At 37.1% G+C, this 18,711-nt stretch overlaps 2 pseudogenes across 2 annotated transcripts; one reads left to right on the top strand and one right to left on the bottom strand.

Moving 5' to 3' along the window:
* The first annotated feature begins 148 nt into the window (after positions 1-148).
* On the top strand, positions 149-2,229 carry LOC143875889 (UPF0496 protein 1-like; annotated as a pseudogene). The gene is made up of 2 exons (XR_013250233.1): positions 149-1,079; positions 1,535-2,229. The product of XR_013250233.1 is annotated as a UPF0496 protein 1-like (transcript).
* A 5,270-nt stretch (positions 2,230-7,499) lies between these two features.
* LOC143875552 (F-box/FBD/LRR-repeat protein At1g13570-like) lies at positions 7,500-10,648 on the bottom strand (annotated as a pseudogene). The gene is made up of 4 exons (XR_013250140.1): positions 10,234-10,648; positions 8,325-9,154; positions 8,095-8,244; positions 7,500-8,014 (listed from the first exon to the last, which is right to left on the bottom strand). The product of XR_013250140.1 is annotated as an F-box/FBD/LRR-repeat protein At1g13570-like (transcript).
* Between the last annotated feature and the right edge of the window lie 8,063 nt (positions 10,649-18,711).

Genomic DNA, 18,711 nt, shown 5'->3' with positions numbered 1-18,711 from the left:
TCCCGCGTTGAAACTGTGAGAGGGGAGAGACGTTGCTTCCCGCGTTTTCCATTGCCTTATTTTCAAATGCGTACAAGCCATTCTCAAGCACCACCTTCCACCTCTTTGCATGCGTTTTGTTTTTATACTTTCCTCCCTATGACTTTTTCTTCACCAAAATATCCACAAAGCCTCTTCCTATGTCCTTCTCTCTCTCTCTCTCTCTGCATTGGTAAAAAAAAATACATTTTTTTCGCTTTTCTCAACTGTTTCCGTGCTGTTTCAGAGCTTTTTTACTCCTTACTTGCTCAGAAAGCTACAAATTCCAAGCATTCTGGTTGATCTGAAAAAGAGTTTTTGATCTGGGTGTCTGAAATTTTTGTTTCTATTTTAGTATTGAAGAAAATCGGTGGTTATTTCGCTGGAATTTATTGGTTAGAAATTGGGGATAGAATTTGGCTTTTGGTGTTTTAGAGGTTTTCTTTGCTTTCTGATTAGGAAGCTGAAAGGTTAGAACTTATCTGTTTCAAACGATGGGGGGACAATTCAGCAAGAGGGCAGACGAATCCCCTCCTGTTCTCCAAATCAAAAGTGATTTGCTTTACACACCTGGGCTTAGTTCTTATGAAGCAGCTTGCCAGATTGACCCAGACTTGCAAACTTTCGACAGCTCTCTCCAAGCCCGCACGAACCACGTAATCAACACCCTCGCTGTTGGTGTCGATGTTCGATCACTTTCCTTTGATTCCATGAAAGAGGTTACTGGATGCCTGCTAGAGATGAATCAAGAGGTTGTGAAAATCATCTTAGATTGCAAAAAAGACATATGGAAAAACCATGAACTCTTTCAACTTGTTGAGGAATACTTTGAGAGCAGCTTACAGACACTTGATTTCTGTACTGTTTTGGAGAAATGCTTAAAGAGAGCTCGTGACAGCCAATTGATCATACAAGTTGCGCTCCAACAATTCGAAGAAGAAGATGTACTAAGGGGGTAGAAGTATTTGAGGACAATAGAGGAACTGAATAATTTTAAGGCTGCAGGGGATCCATTTACAGAGGAGTTCTTTCAGGTCTTTCAATCTGCCCATAAGCAGCAGGTATTGTGAAACAACCAATTACTCCAAATGCTAAAGCTCTTAGAGTTGGTGTTTTTTAATCATTTATACGTCAACACTCCCCTCACGTGCAACCCCTCTATTGGGTTGGCCATACACATGGACTTTTAATTTCAAGAAGTTGTCATGAGGCAATAACTCTGATACCATGTGAAACAACCAATTGCTCCGAAAGCTTAAGCTGTTAAAGAGTTTGTGTTATTTAATCATTTATACTCCAACACTCCTCTCACGTGTAGCCCTTCTTATTTTGGGGTTGGGCTGTACGTGTGGATTTTTAGTATCAAGTAGTGTTGGGTTTTAGTACCAAGGAGTGTTGGGTTTTGAAACCAGGACAAGCTGCGAGGCAATATGTCTGATACCATGTGAAACAACCAATTACACCAAAAGCTTAAGTTGTTAGAGTTCGTGTTATTTAATCATTTATAATTCAACAGGCATCAATGCTAGAGAAGCTGCAACTCCGGAAGAGCAAACTTGATAAGAAGCTGAAGTCTGTGAAGGCATGGAGGAAGGTTTCGAGCATTATCTTTGCGGCAGCTTTTGCTGCTGTTTTGATCTGCTCGGTTGTGGCAGCAGCAATGGCGGCACCACCTGTTGCCGCTGCATTGGCAGCCGCAACATCGATCCCTATAGGTTCCATGGGGAGATGGTTTGTCTCACTTTGGAAGGATTATGAGGTTGCAGAAGCAGATAATTAGATCAATGCAGGTGGGAACTTTAGTTGCAATCCGGGACTTGGATAGTATTCATGTTCTTGTCGATCAATTGGACATTGAGATAGAATCACTTCTGCAGAATGCTGATTTTGCACTTAGAGAAGAGGACGCAGTGAAATTTGGGATTGAGGAGATCAAGAAGAAGCTAGAGTTGTTTACGAGGAGCATTGAAGATTTGGGGGAACATGCTGATAGATGTAGCAGGGATATACGGAGGGAGAGGACAGTGGTCTTGCAGAGGATTATTAAACAACAGAACTGAATTGGAGAAACTCATCAGTATGCTCTGCTGATAATCATTCATACATTGGTAAATTTTATGTGATTCTCACAGTATATATGTCTGCGAAGAGCACTGTGTACCTTGGATTCATTGCATTGTAAGAACCCTCACATTATGATGAATAATAGAATATTAAACATGCTTAGGTCCATAATGTTCAGAGCTTCTTAGAGCTCTGACGTCTTCCAAACATACTTATGGTTAGTTGTTTGTTTCAAGAGTATTAGAGAACGGAATTTGACCATTTCATGAAGGGAACACTCTGCTCCTAGTCTCTTCTGACATGATTTGATTTGTTAAGATATGGTATTTCCTTAGATTCTATAACCAACCAATAGGTATTCCATTCATGACTTCTGTGAACTACTGACTTTGTAAAGGAGCTAGAGAGATCGGCGTAGAGATTAACAAATCTTCTGGTGTTGTTGTTGTTGTTGAACTCCCTGATCAGCCCCACGGTTGAGATTGTCTGGGATTTTTGACTGGTGGTTCTAGTTAAACTCACGGATCAACAACCTATTCTGATCTAAGATTTTTGGACCTGAACAAAGCTCCTATGAAAGGTCTGTAACACCTTGCTATCCATTTAGGTTCCATTGCCAAAGCTCCTATGAAAGGTCTGTAACACCTTGTTATCCATTTAGGTTCCATTGCCGAGGCCTGAAAAAGTATACCCCTCCATTTTCAAGTGAAATTCAATCCAGTCAAAACCAGTCTTGCATAAGTAGAATACAAAAGTATGACAAAAAAAAGGGTTAGAAGGAAAAATCAATGTTGTTCCATTGCAGAATTTTCTCTTGTAATCTTTTCCGATGCCAACACAGCCTACACGCATAATCTTTTCTTGCAATCTTATGAAAGTTCAGTTCTTTTCACAACAGTGGACAGAAAAGGGTTCAGTTCTTGTCAATAACCACAAATAATCCGAAACTTTTAACAAATTTCCAGCTATTCATGAACTGGTAGGGGCTCCTGTGAAACTCCGACTTACCTACCAAAGAGAATGGTATACATCCAGGACCTAGACCTTAAAATTGAAAAGCCATAGATTTTTTTGTGCGCAATTCACCTGCCAACAGTTCTTTATGTAACGGTGCATTGGCTAATCAGCTAATGAGTATATTCGATCATTGTCTCAATGAACCCTACTGGCTTTTGCTGCACAGCTTCTTAATGGACCTGAAATTTTGCAACAATAATAACCTGGAGTAAAATTTTTGTTTCTGAAATTTTGATTTGCTCAAGTTTTAAATAACCTGGAATAAAATTTCACCCTTGCGTCGCTCTCCAAGGCAGCTTTAGCTGAGCTTATGCTTCAACAGAAAGCAAGCACCTACAAAAGCAGAAAAGGATAATTGAAGTTTCATTGGGTACTATACAATGGGAAATCTATACTATATCTCCATTCATGGTTAGTCACATTTTGGTTTCATTTTTTCTCCATCCATTTGTTATTATATTGAATCTTCTCAATATCAATAAGGAATGCATAGCGGGGTTGTACTAGGACTATGATCAAAAGGTTCAGTTTGCTTCACTAGGATTGATCAATATGGATAACTCTGAAGTTGCTATTGAAGTTTGAATTACATCAATGATACTTCCGTTCCGGATGTATTGTAAAGATAAAAGCGATAGGTTGTGGCTGTTTTGGAGCATATTCAAGCATAAAACTAAGGCACTATACAGTGGATTCCAAAAGGTGGAATTTAAGTACGATGCAAAGTATGGGTTCTTGACATTCACACTTTCACCGTCTCTTCAATGTGAAAGCAAATTAGGAGTCTATCTAGCATGCTAAAGATCACTTAGATATAATTACAAAATTTAACTATAGATTTGGGCAAACAAAAACTAAATTAATCTTTAGAAAAATGCTCGTAGATACTAAGTAATCTAAAGAGCTCACACCTAAAGGATATAAATTTTGATATTCCATATGTGATTTATATTGGGTTGTCATGTATCAATTAAGATATTAATTGGTAAGCTAAAATCATATCAGTGTCTTTCTTTCTATTTGCTATCGATCTTTTGATGTCTTGTACTAGCTAAACAAGTTACTGATCTAACAGTTTTCTTGTTCTAAAGTTATCAGTTTTTTAAGGTAGATATATGCTTCCATATAATTTTGTTCTTACAAAATAACAACAAACTTTGCTATGGATCACATTAGTGTTATAAAATTGCATAATATGTAATTTCCAACAAAATAATTTTGAGAATTTCAGATCAGTCATCGTTGTTTGACTCTATCTCTTTTCCAAACCTAATAATAGGTGGATGGTTATAATGATCTAGCATGCTAAAGATCACTTCTTAGAAATAAATTTTTTTTTTTGAAATGGCAAAGATATATTATAAAAACAGGGGGGACCGAGATGGACCACACCCAAATGTACATGGAAGGAAAAGGAAAGTAAAATACAATAAAGCAAAAAACAAAATATACTACGGAGGGAGATAATCAAACCACTCCAACTCCATACGACCAACCCCACTTCTAGCCAACCCATCCGCCTCCCCATTAGCACTCCTCCGCACGTGATCGAAGGCAATAGACGAACCCGAGATTAGATCCTCAATTTCATCAAAAAAGGATAAAAATCTCCAAGGAGGCAATGCCACTCTTTTCGACCAACGAATCACATTGAGTGAATCACCCTCCACAATGGTATTATCCAAGCACTCTCTGTCTAATCTTATGATACCATGATATGCTGCCATCACTTCTGCCTCAGAAGCATCATCACATCTCCCCAAAGGGCCGGAATAGGCCCACACAACCTCTCCATTGTCATTACGGAACAAACCGCCAACCCCACCCGGACCCGGATTTCCAATACTCGAACCATCAAAATTCAATTTCCACATCCCAAAAGCAGGAGCCTCCCAACGCTGAATAATCCGAGGCCGATTTTCCTACTGAAGCAAACTACCCTCCATCCCTCCCATAGATCAAATGCCGATACAAAGCGGAAGGATGGAAGACATTTTACCGAAGATATCGATAGTGCAATAATTTTCATGTAAAGCCAATGAGGCGATTTGGCAATCCCTTCAAAAACTATAGAATTTCTCTCTTTTCAAATCACCCACCATGACGCAAGCAAGCATAAGTTCCACAAAGTTTTTCCTTTCTTACTCCATGGCACAAAACCCCATTGTTGTAGCAAACTTGGAATAGATAATGGAAACACCGAAGCAATACCAAACCTCATAAATAGGAAAGCTCATATCTGACGCGTGAATGAGCAATGCATGCAAAGATGAGCCACGGATTCCCTATCTTCCAAGCATAGAGGGCAATGGTCAATAAGTAACATACCACGCTTTCTTAGGAAGTTAACCGTTTGAATCTGATCGCGGCTTACTGCCCACCCGAAGAAACAAACTCTAGGTGGACATTGAAATTTTCATACCCTGGATGAGATGGAGGATACACCATTAGGCATAGATAGAAAGATTTGACAGAGAAGATGCCTGAAGATTCCGCGGTCCATATTCTTAGATATAATTATTTAATTTAAATGAACTAGTAGGTTTTCTTGAGAATGGTTAGTAATTTTGTATCTACCTTTTAATTACAAAAGTTAACTATAGATTTAGGCAAACAAAAACTACATTAATCTTTAGAAAAATGCTCGTAGATACTAAGTAATCTAAAGAGATCGCACCTAAAGGGTATAAAATTTTGATATTCTATATGTGATTTATAATGGGTTGTCATGTTTCAATTTAGATATTAATTGGTAAAGCTAAAATCATATCAGTTTCTTTCTTTCTATCTGCTATCGATCTTTTGAAGTCATGTACTAGCTAAGATTTAACATTTTTCTTGTTCTAAAGTTATCAGTTTTTTTAAGGTAGATATATGCTTCCATATAATTTTGTTCTTACAAAATAACAACAAACTTTGCTATGGATCACATTAGTGTTATAAAATTGCATAATACGTAATTTTCAACAAATTAATTTTGAGAATTTCAGATCAGCCATCGTTGTTTGCTTCTATCTCTTTTTCAAACCTAATATAGGTGGATGGTTATCACATACGAAAAACCCTTATTTACGGGATGCGAAGGTAGTTACTCATTCTTATTGTGGAATTTGTTATATAAGTGACAAAGATTACACTTGATTCTGCAGAATAAATTGAATTTAACACACTAAATACTATTTTTTAGACAAAAATGATTGGACGCTTATCATCTGATGGGTTTTTCTGGCTTTTTTTTTAGGTTCTCAACAACTGCTAAAAGCAATTAATGAGACTGGGTGCTTTTTAGACCCGATTCAAAGAAAAATACGACTTGCAAGTCGATGGAGAAGTTGAACAGAAATGATTGGATGATTAATACCACCCAATTTGTAACATTAAGCAGGCCTTTTCCCCCCTTGCCTAAATAAGCAAAATTTATAAAAGAAACAAAGAAAAATATTACAAGGAGGGGAAGGGAACCATATGTTTTGAACAATAACAAACATATATGGATTTATATGAACAATGAATTGAAAATTACAAAGGAAAATAAATATATTGGAAAAAAAGAAAAACAATACACAAGAAAAATAGAAACTAAAAAAAAATCTATCATACATTTCCTTTTCTGTCTTTCTTTTCTTCTTATTCTGTTTCTTCTGGTCGTCGGTCGGTCGGGCGTGCTGCAGAAAAAATAAACAGAAATTAAGTTAAGAAGAGAGAAATCAGATCTGAAACAAATCTGTAATAGCTCTTTAGATTAGAGAGAGAAAGAGAGAGAGAGGAGAAAATACCAGGCCGAGCTAGGGAATCTGGAGAGAATGGCCTCGAGCTGAAGGAGATGTCGAGCGAGATGGTTCGATGTCGCGAGAGAGGAGACCAGATTTTTGCAATCCAGGTTTTTAAAATCTTTGGATGGAATTGGGATTTTCAAAACATGAATTTTCTACTTGAAATCTAAGCTCTTGGATTATAATATCCAGAATTTTAGCGATGCAAACACTACTTTTATGCCCAATCCTGGATTTTATAATCTAAGATTGTAAAATTCTTGGAGCAATATGATTTCCTTCCTCCCTGATTGATTTGGAAGCCTTGGAGCAATATGATTCCCTTCCTCCCTGATTGATTATCTTTTTGTATTGTATTATTTGTGCTTCTGTACATTCTGTGTATCTTTGACCTCCTCAGTCCGATTAATGAATTTTTTACCATTAAAAAAAATGATTGTAAAATCCTTGTATCTAAACAGCCCCTTAGATCAACCATTGTAAAAATCCTATTGTTATTGGTGCTACTTCTGATGAAGTTAGGATCACCTCTCTTTCTTGAGATGGCATCGATTCTTAACACAAACATTCATTGTAACAAGTAACTTTAGTAAAACATAAACTACCAAAGCCAAATAAAATTATTACTGAAAAAAACAAAATACCCCTTCGTTTCATTTAAGATTTCATATTTACATGGAATTGAAGAGCTGTGTTGCAAGTTTAAACAAGTAATAGGTGGTCAAAATAGCCCGCAAGAGTCCTTTAAAGATCAAATGCACAAGACACCACCTTGTGTATTAGATTAAACCATAACTATATTTGAAAAAAACATATCTCTGCAAAAAAACTGACATCGAGAGAAATGCAATGGCTTTTTAACGACTGAATAAGATCCTTGCTCGTGCTGAAATTCTTTCGAATCCCATCAATTCTTCGAAAATCCTTTCCTTCTCACTGACACTAGATGGGCCCTTAATGATAGTCAGTGTCTTAAGCATCGGTGAATTCATGAGCAACAGTTTTATGAATTCCAATTCAGGCTTGACACCCAATGTCATAGTCATCTTCACGGTTTGGAGATATTGAAACCAGCAATCCATATCTTCATGTGCTTCCCAGTGGTAGTTCTCAGCGGGCGAAAGGAAAAAATTCATGTTTACCTTGAATTTAAAAGCCTTTTAGAGTATCCCAAGCTTACTATAATATCAAAGAAAATAGACATTATGTTTGAAGAACTTACCTCTAGTTCATGTAGATAAGGGCAGCTTCTAAACAAGCAAAGAACAACCATGATCTCCTTTGGACAACCTAACCTTATGTGTAGAGAAAGACTCGAGAGATCCTCTAATGTTACACAAACCCTCTTTGGTATATCACCCGAAGCCAAGATCTGGAACCAAAAGAAAAAAGGACAAGATTAGTAATTTAATTTGCTGATTAATCCCAAATTACCACATGAGAATTCTTTACCTGTAGGAAATTATGGTGCATCCCAAGCTTCTCTACGTCCAGCAGACAGGGGAGGACATTAGTTAAATTACAAATGTCGCCTGGCCCGATATGTCCAGTAAAATTTTCCTTCCAGTAAGCTAGAACTGGGGTGTTTTCGAAACAAAGTTCAGCCAGTGAAGCCTCTAGGAATAAAAATCTGAGATTTGGAGCATTGATTTTAATACGAACACAATGAGAGAATACAAATGTTAATCTCTCAAGAAGCGGGGAGTTGGAAATCAGACATTCAAAATCATCATTGTAGAAGGTAACATTGCAAAGATAAAGGCTTTTGAGGCAATGAAAACTTTTAAATGTAGGAGGCATGTTGAAAATGCAGCCACGTAGCCTCAAATTATACATTTCTTGGCAAGAGAAGAGACATGGAGGCAGTTCATACTCGCCCTTGTCATAAAATTCAAGTATAATTTCATTAATCCCTTGTCTTGATAAGAAAAGTATCCACCGATCGAAATCAGAACAAGGACTAAAGGTAATCGGAACACTTAAACTTCTGAATTGGGCCTCTATGGTGGCGCAGGACTTGGTCTACCATGTCGACAAGCTTAACCTCAAGGAGGTTCCTGGAGATGCCTCTTGGATAACATTGTGAATTGAATTCGATTTGTGGAATTGTAACCCATTTGCACCTCCAATTCCTTGATAAGATGCTCGTCCTCACAGCATCCGTGATCAGCAAATGCACAAGTATTGTGTCTATGGCATTGCTCGGTAGATTGCTTATCACATCTAAGTTTGAAATTTGCTCCATATCTATTTTGGAAGAAAAACCCAATTTCCGTTTTCTTCTGAAATTCAACAAACAAAAATTCAGCCATCACAAATTGCACCAAATGTTAAAAGAAACAGCACACACAGTGAGCGAGCATCTTTCAGAAAAACTTGCTCTTATGACAATTGTATGAGGTAGCACGAGCTAAAAATAGATCCACAGCTTTAAAATGTAATGTATTTAATAGCTACAGAAAATTTTACATGCATAAGATATATAAGAATTAACATACACGGAATATAAAACTCACTCCGAAATTGTAAGAGCAACAAAACCCATATGAAAATACATGTGCATTTTAGACACAGAAGCAGAATAAGAATGTAATCTGCCATCAAGTGAAATTACAAGTGAATAGGATATCTTTGATGTGTTACAAAAATGCATTAAAAATAACAGTGGTAGATTAAGAAATTAAATTCACTCAGGAATGGTAAATAAATCCTACCCACATACACAAGTTGTGTTGCTATTTTCTAATCACAAAATTTTTTAAAAATACCTAAACCCTAAACCTGTTAAAATTACCAAAAAAATCATTAGCTGAGACATCTGAATTTTTGTGGAAAACCCCAGAACAGAATTTAGCCCTCAATTTAGATTCAACAAAAATACATCCAAATAAAATCGGAATGGAAACTGAAAAAAAAATAGAAAACTAATGTAAATGTGGACTGATTTTCACGGAAAACTCAAATCCCAATTGTGAAACCACCATTCAAACACATTCTGGAACTGCAGCAGCGTCCCATTTCTTCTTGAAAAAAATACCCAGAACCCATCAAATTCAAGAATACAAAGAGGCGAAAAAAGAAAAAAAAACATAATCATTTCTTCTTGAGAAAAAAAAAAGGAGAAAATACGGACCTTTTGTAAGAAAATGCCAAAGTCTCCATTTCGCTTCTAAGGCCCCAACCAGGTAAAAGTTCGGAGAAAGGGAGGTTTTAGGGTTTTACAGAAATATGAGGTTTTAGGGTTTTGGAGAAAGGAGATGATACCTCAGTTGCACTTTTTAAAGTTAAGAAAATACCCATGTAAACAAAACCCATATATAAGAAACAACCCAATTTATTAATTCCAGGAGTTCCCACTTGCGTTTGAATGGGAGATCCTTTGCTAGCGCTTTGGAAGAGCATATCACAACCCATTTCTTCACTCACTGTTTGGCTGTTCTAAACTAACTGCTTCTGCAATCTGCACCTTTAGAAAATTGTCCCTCCGAATTGCTTCGGAATTGATACTCTCATTCATTGGGTGGTTAGGATCTACTCTAGATACATGACTCGTGGTGGGACCTGCTCATAGTTTCTTTTCTTGGATGATCCTTACCATCTATAGTATCTCATACATCTATATAGATGTTTTTCCTGCAGTCCCCCTTTAATTCCGAACGTTATGAAAAACCCATAATGTTCACCTACGCTAACTCTTATGCAAGGCCTGTGGCCACTTGCCATGACAAATAGCATCAAGAATCTCCTCCAAAGAATTCACAAATCTTCAAATATTAAAGTCCTTATCTCTCACCCACCCTCAATGATAAGATGATATAACTTGGTCAATTCTATAGAACAAATTCCATAAAGAAGCACATGAACCGCCATGAACCTCCGCCCGTAAGGTTCTTCTCCCTTTTTATTTCTAATCCTAATCACGATGTCATAGAAAAGATAGGTAAGGTTCTTCTCCCTTTTTATTTCTAATCCTAATCACGATGTCATAGAAAAGATAGGTAAAGAACACAACCACCCTTCATAGTCTTCAAGAAAAGCACTCACACCTTCTCAAAACATGAGGGGGGGGGGGGGGGGGGGGAGTAGAGGCTTTCTATCTTCCGTAGATAATACAACCTAACTCAATCTTCCTCTTCTTATCATTAATCTCAATCTTCTCATTTGATGTTATTTGCATGGTACAGTTTTTTCCTTTCTGTTTCCAATGGCTCTGTATAGTATAGTTCCCTTTATGAATATAACAATTGGACAAAAAAAATAAACCCTAAGCCACTTTCTTGGATTAACTAATTCTCTATTCCGCCTAAAATTTTGAGGCACCAACCTTTTAATTGGTCGATTGTTGCCTCAAAAAGTTGTTATGTGATTTCATTAATCGGGCTAAAAGACATAATCAAGCAGCCTACTAATTAGTTGCAATTACTACATTAAATATCATATTCTTCATTATTTTACACCCATTCATAATTGCAAAAATCCCTATAGAAGCCTAAGATTAGAAAAAATTATAAATCTCTCTCTACAAAAAAGTGAAAAATTGCAAATAGTTCCCTACATAAATGAAAAGGTGCTAATTGGTCCTTGCATAAATGGGAAACTGCAAACAAGTTCTTACATAAAAGGAAAATTGCAAAACATGGCCTAAAATTTTGGGGTTGGGCTTAAACAATAAAATTTTGTGCTATATAATAGGGTTTTAGGCTAAAAGAGATGCAACCCAGTTATAGGAACGGGCCAATGCTTTAAGACAAAATGGATAAAGCACAGTAATCAGCTTTGGTCTCAATCAGTTCTCCAAATCCAAAACAAAACAAACAGAGCCTTAAGGTGTAATGAAAGATAGGTCCCACATAATGATAACTTGAATAGTATTCGCAAACAATTAGAAAACTTCTAACATGTTGATATATACCTCTTTAAAGTGAATGTGTTGTAGTTGCAAAGAAGTTATTTGGTAGTTACTTATGTAAAGTTGTGGGTGTTAGTTTCATTATGTGTCATGTTAGTGGGTAAAGTTTGTGGGTAGTGGGTTATGGAAGTGGGCAAATGGATTAGTGATATGGCACACCTTCTTTGTGCTTGTATTTAAATTCTTTGATTCAATGAAATGAGAGGAGAAGAGAAATTTACAACAAAGGAAACTTATATTTCTTGGAGAGTCATGGTTCCTCTCAATTTGGGTCATTAGGAGGTCCGGTTGCCTTGAATCAACCTCTCTCCCCCTCTGTTTCTATTTTCCGTTACGACCAATTAGGCACGTAACACATGTTCTCAAGAAGATGAAGAGCAAGGATTTTTTTGGGTGCGGTCATTGCTGATAGATGGAGATGCTTTTATACTTGAATAGTAGTCGCATACAATTAAAACATGCTTCTTGAATTGTTCAGGACCCCTTCTATGGACGCGGCCATCTCTTTATAAGTTTTCTCTATAAATTCGGCAAAATCTATTCATTACTTTTGGAAAAAAAAAAAAACTGTCATTACTGCTTGTTGAGAAAATCTGTCGGGCAAATCCAATCCGATCATGCACAAATTAAATGGAAAAGTAAAATAAGAACAAGCTACAAGATGAACACCTGGATTTTCCATGGTTCGACTCGGCCAAGCCTACTACAACGGGCGAGAAACGCGATCTTCCACTATGAGAAAACAATATACAAGGATTACAATGGATTAAACCTGCAACCCTTTCCTTGCTTCTCAACCCATGATTGTACAAGAGTAACCCAAGAGAAAGCCACAAGAGAAAAACCAAGAGAAAATCCCAATAAGGAACCCCAAAAAGAAAGCAAGTCCTCTTTCTTCTTCTGTCTCTTTCTATCTTTTTCTTCCCTTCTCTGTCTCTCTCCTCACTCTCTTCTTTGCAGTTGTACACACAAAGAGAATGCCCCTCTCAGCCATGCACACGTGAGGAACCGAGAGGCTTTTATGCCTTAGGTTTGTAGAAAACCTAAAAACATTGCTATTAGGGGTGCAACTCGGGCGGGTCGGGTTCCGGTTGAGGCCAACCCGAACCCAACCGGATCACCAACAGCCCAACCCGACTCCCAACCCGATTTTGACATTGCCCAACCCTAACCCAACCCGATTTCACAATCGGGTCGGGTTGGGTTATTATAGGTAGAATGGCAAAAATGCAATCTACATTGCAGATACAATTTACAGAGATTTTATATGGTGTAAGCCCTTATAGTCCCTTATTTTTCAGAAAGTATTGTACGGACCACACTATAGGGTGATCCAAACCGTCCATCTGATGGGCCATAATTTAAATAGGTTGTGCTAAAAAAAAACACTTTTAAAGGGTGATCCTAGACCTCCGAGTTAAGCTCTCATTTGTTCCCCGGCCATCCCTCTCTTTTGTAAAAAAAAATTAAAAGATCACTGGTTTTTGTAACTTTTGTTTTTAAGCTATTTTTCTAAACAAAAAAATATGTTATAAAAAGTCGGGTTCTCTTCCGGGTTCGGGAGCAACTCGGGTTGATAAATTCCAACCCGAACCTGAACCCAAACCCGACCCCGAGTGGAAGCGAACCCAACCCGGCATTTTTCTCGGGTTGAGCCCGCCCGAGTTGCACCCCTAAATTTGCTATTGTGTTTCCCACCGACCTCACACAGCATAGTGGGAAATAATGCAACTTTTCCAACACTGCTCTTAACCACCATTTAAAATTTTGAATGTTAATCCGTTGAAAATAAACCTTCATCCCTATTTTACAGGAAAATAACGGGTTGATAAGTTCAATTTAACTTATATAAATCAGTACCTATTAAATAATTTATTTAAAAAAACACGCGTAAACACTACTTCCAAGCTTCAATCCTCGATTAAATAGTTGATTTTTTATATGTTTTCTGTCTCCAAAGACCGGGTTTATTATCTCCTGAGAAACTCTTTGGCATATAAATCACATTTCTCTTGCCAATTGGTCTATCAAATCTCAACCGTTCTTATGCTGTCATCACCTTGAGATGGCACATTGCCTAAACGCAGATGGAACAATCTTAACCATCCAATTGGGGCAATTTTACTTGTTCAATATTGATTTTGGGATTTTACTTCTTTCACTTGTTTATTTCCGATCCCACAATAAGATCAATGCGTCATCCACATTGGCCCACAAGATCAACGGTCCAAATCAAATACACGTGTAAAAGCAAGGATACATGTGGAGCTTTCTATTTCAAATTTCCGCTTTCATTGCACCCTACATGTCTTCGTTCATATTCCTCATGCACCAATCCGACGGTTCAGATTTACTGCGCCTGATCTGAGGGTGAATTCGATTAACGGCTCCTATTGTCCGATTATGGCGGGAAACGAGCAAGATATTTAATTTGGAAAGGAAATAAGGTAGGCCTCAATGCCTCATGTCGGGTAAGACCGTACCAAAGTTTGATAAACAAATCCTTCGTGGGACCCACAGATGGGATTTCGGCACAACAGTTTTCCTTCTACCCACCAATTCAGTGATAATTGCCTTAAATACCCTTATTTTCGAAAAGACCAAAATAGCCTTTCTTTCATTCCACAAAAGTCAGCCCACCGATTGTGATTGTAACAGCCATGTTACAAAATTAGAGGTAGTCGAACTAGCTTTCCTCTAAAATTAGAGCTAGTCGAACTAGCTTTCCTCTTCAACCGAAAATGTTGAGACTCATTTTCTTTCTCATTAATTACTCTATAAGAAGAAGAAGAAGAAGAAGAAGAGTTATCTCAAAGCATTTGGTAGCTCATTGTTTTTCTGTCTCGAATGGGATATATATCCATTCAATAACTGAAGACAGTTCTACTAAGGCCCGATGATTTCGATTTTGAGAATTGATTTTTAAAATTTATTTTTGGATTCAAAATTAACTCAAAATCAATTATCAATCGAGTCCAATAATCAATTTTGACTCAAAATCAATTCTCAAAATCCAAAATGAACAGGGCCTGAGTGTCGTGGTGGCAGAATAAAAATCCCATGTTTGGTTGACCAGACTATGGTGGGAATTTGTTTGGTTGCTTGAACTGTTGGGAAGAAAAAAAATTCTTCTCAAGCTTATTTTTGGTTCCTGGGAGTATTTTTTTTTCTTCCTGGGTTTCGTGTGGGGTTATTTTGGTTCCTGGGATTATTTTCGGCCCACTAACCAAAGGTCGGTTTCCTGAGGAAATCCCACAAAAGTCCCAAGAATGAAAAAAACTCCAGCAACCAAAAGGCTCATTGACTCTTTTAAACAACACACAAAAGAAAAACGGGATTTTGTTTGGAAAATAAAAATTCAAGGGGAATTAAATGATGATTTAACCAATTCCACAACTTTTTTTGGATTTCGTGGGGATAGGAGCTCATCTCCTCGTCTACCGCGCATTTGTCACAGCATGGGGTTTTGTCTTCCTCTTCCAAACAATATCCGGTATTGCTAGCCTCCCTCAACCGCTACTAAGATGAACAAATATTCTTCTCTTGGAGTTTATGGAGGTCATCTATATTATATATAGCTAGAAAATAGGTTGTGCCCTAAAAATCTTTTCCATAGGATGATCCCAACCGTCCGATCTATAGAAGTTTTCATAATGTGAGTACCTCTTTAGATCGGAGGGTTAGAATCATGCTATGGTAATGATTTTTGGGGCACAACCTATTTACGTTGTGGCCCATCAAATAGGCGTTTGGATCATCCTATGGTGTGGGCTGTAACCTCCATTTGAAAACGAGGGGGTGAATTCATCGGGTGAATTTATCACCGCCTTTATTTACCTATATTTAAAAATTTATAAATGTAAATATCTTTATAGGAGATTTTATATGGTGTAAGCACATATTGTCCATTATTTTTTTTTGAAAAATAATGGACCATATGTGCTTATACTGTATAAAAAATCTCATTGTAGTCATTAAATATCTTGGGATTTGCTAGCATCTATCGCATAAGGCATTTCGCGGATGGTCTATTGCATCTGACAGCAGCCATCTTGTGAATGAAGACAAAATCTGCTGAAAGGTGAGCCTCTGTGGCTGCTGTCAGATGCAACAAACCATCCGTGAAATCCCTTCTGCGATTGACGCTAGCAAATACCAAATATCTTATATTTAACAATGAAGAGTGTCGCTACCCAAAAAAGGGAGTGTAGATATCCATTCTCAGATTTTATGATTAAAATGTTTAACAATTCTACGCATAAAAATGATTAAAAAATATATAAAAAAATTCAAGGGCAATTTCGTCATTTTAAACTTGTACTTACCTAACTACATGTTTTCTACTCGTTGAAAATACAAACTCACATTCACAATTGTTGTGTTAGTGATATGAAAATATCCTCCACAAGTTCCCTTGAAAAGACTTTCAAGAGGTAAAAAGAAATGATGTCTCTTTAGAATTCACTCCAGCCTTTAGAAATTTGGTTAATCAGTAAAGATAGAAGATTAAATATATATATATATATATATATATATATATATATGAGAACTAAATATTTGACCGCAAACAAAAACTTACTAAAAGAGAATTAGAGAAACTTAATATAATTGTTGTGTAGTGCTAGTTTTAATGAAAATCAGTGCAATGATCTCATCATGCTTTACCAATTAAAATGGGTATTTTGCTACTTTTTTATTTATTTATGGTGAGTGATAAATTGACTCCCCAAATTGATAAATCGACTCCCCATGTGTCTTTCTCTCTCCTCTAGGTTAGAGAGAGATAGACACATGGGGAGTCGATTTACCCATCTGGGGAGTCGATTTATCACTGCCCTTTTTTATAGGTAATTTAAATTATGCTTCTCTTATAGTAATGGTTCATTGGGACTCCTTAAGAAATTAATATGATATGTGGGCGTATATTTCCTTAGAAATACACAGGGCAAAAAAAGCCCGCGTACTTGGATGATCTAAACAAATTATTTGTTGGTCATCACATTGGATATGCGGTGCCCGTGACCCAAAAATCTTCTCCATAGGATGATTCTAACCCTCCAATATATTTGGTGAAAAATGGATGGCTCAAAAGGTTGAACAAATTGAAATGTTAAGATCATCCTATGAGAAGATTTTTAGGGCACGGCCTATCTTTAGTGGAGACAAACAAATAAATTGTTTGGCGAATCCAAATTGGCGGACCCGGCCCTTTATTGTATTTGTATGTCACTAAATTGGATGGTCAAGATGATCTACACGATGAGATATTTGGACAAGTTCCTCAACCTTAATGACCCTTTGTAAATGAAAGGTTCAGATCAAAAGAAGCTTTACCTGAATTGGTAATCCAAGGACTACCAACCCAAGCCTATATCATATGATTGATTACATATACTAGAAAGGGAATACACATCCTTACTTTTCACCCTCATTTGCTATCCAACAAAAAAAGTCATTACCAAACTTCTACAACAAATCACCAAACCCTTTGCACAAGAAACGAAGGTCTTATGCTTTGTTTTGGACTATTCCAAAAAATGGGCCCTTGGACACCTAGAAAACTCCACAACATGCAAGGGTAGTTTCGTCTTTTCATTCTATCTCTGTACACGTGGCTTCCCGCGTTGAAACCGTGAAGGGGAGAGACGTTGCTTCCCGCGTTTTCCATTGCCTTTTTTCAAATGCGTACAAGCCATTCTCAAGCACCACCTTCCACCTCTTTGCATGTTTTTAACTTTGGAACAATTACCAATGCGGGATAAACATTAGGCGAAATTATCAACAGGCTCAAGCTTTTCAAAAATTATCAACGAGGGACAAAAGAGGTCTTGTCAGTAAAAGCTAGACGAAAATGCCCTTTGGCATTTACAACATGTTTTGACCTTCTTTTTTTTCATTCTTCCATGTTCTTTTACTTTTCCATTATCACATTTTTTGATTTTTTACCCTACTAGTCATCTTCCTCTTTGTTCAGCCACCATTGTTATTGGCAAATCTTGAAAACTTGAATGTTGAGTTCTTACCATCTATATCTAGGTTTTATTTTTCTTTTATTTTTTAGGGTTTTACACTATTTTTCATTCCACTGTTTCTGATTTATATTGTTTAGGGTTTAAGCGGTTGTATTTTAGGGTGTGTTCTAGAGATAATGCATGTATGGCTTCACTCACTTTTTTGAAAGACAAGTGGTTGTATAAGAAAAAGTTGATATAATACATGAATGGATGGGTACACATTTTTTGATTTACTTAAAAATATTTTTGTAATACACAAATTGGGATGTAATACATGAAGCACATTTAATGAAAACAACATCCATTTCTTTTGTTATTTCTATCATGAGTAGAATTGTAACGCCATTAGAAGAGTTGCTATAGGCATGGGGTTTTCTAGCAGAAAGGGTTTATCAACTCTCTGGAAGGGGGTTAGTAACTCTCAAAAGTAGGGTTACCAATTTTCGAATGGGCTTATCAAGTGCTTGAAAATTAGCCAAGGGTACTGGAGTTTTGAAATGGGGGTTTTCAAGTCTCTAGGAGTTATCTAGTATAAAAAATGGGGTTACTAATTTCTGAATGGGGTGATCAAGTACCTGAATATTAGCCAAGGGTACTGGAGTTTTGGAAGCGGGTTTTCAAGTCTCTGAAAAAGGGGTTATCTGGTATAAAAAATGGGGTTCCCAATTTTCGAATGGGCTTATCAAGTCCTTGAAAATTGGCCGAGGGTACTGGATTTTGGAAGGGGGTTTGCAAGTCTCTGGGATTGGGGTTACCAAGTATTAAAATGGGGTTACCAATTTCCGAATGGGCTTATCAAGTCCCTGAAAATTAGCCGAGGGTACTAGAGTTTTGAAAGGGGGTTTTCAAGTACTTGGGATTGGGGTTATCTAGTATCAAAATGGAGTTACCAATTTACGAATGGGCTTATCATGTC

Source organism: Tasmannia lanceolata, unplaced genomic scaffold (assembly GCF_043159265.1).
Source record: "Tasmannia lanceolata isolate RefF3 unplaced genomic scaffold, GAP_Taslan_0.1 ptg000004l, whole genome shotgun sequence".
NCBI classification, from domain to species: domain Eukaryota; kingdom Viridiplantae; phylum Streptophyta; class Magnoliopsida; order Canellales; family Winteraceae; genus Tasmannia; species Tasmannia lanceolata.
This window is presented reverse-complemented; position numbering and strand designations above follow the sequence as displayed.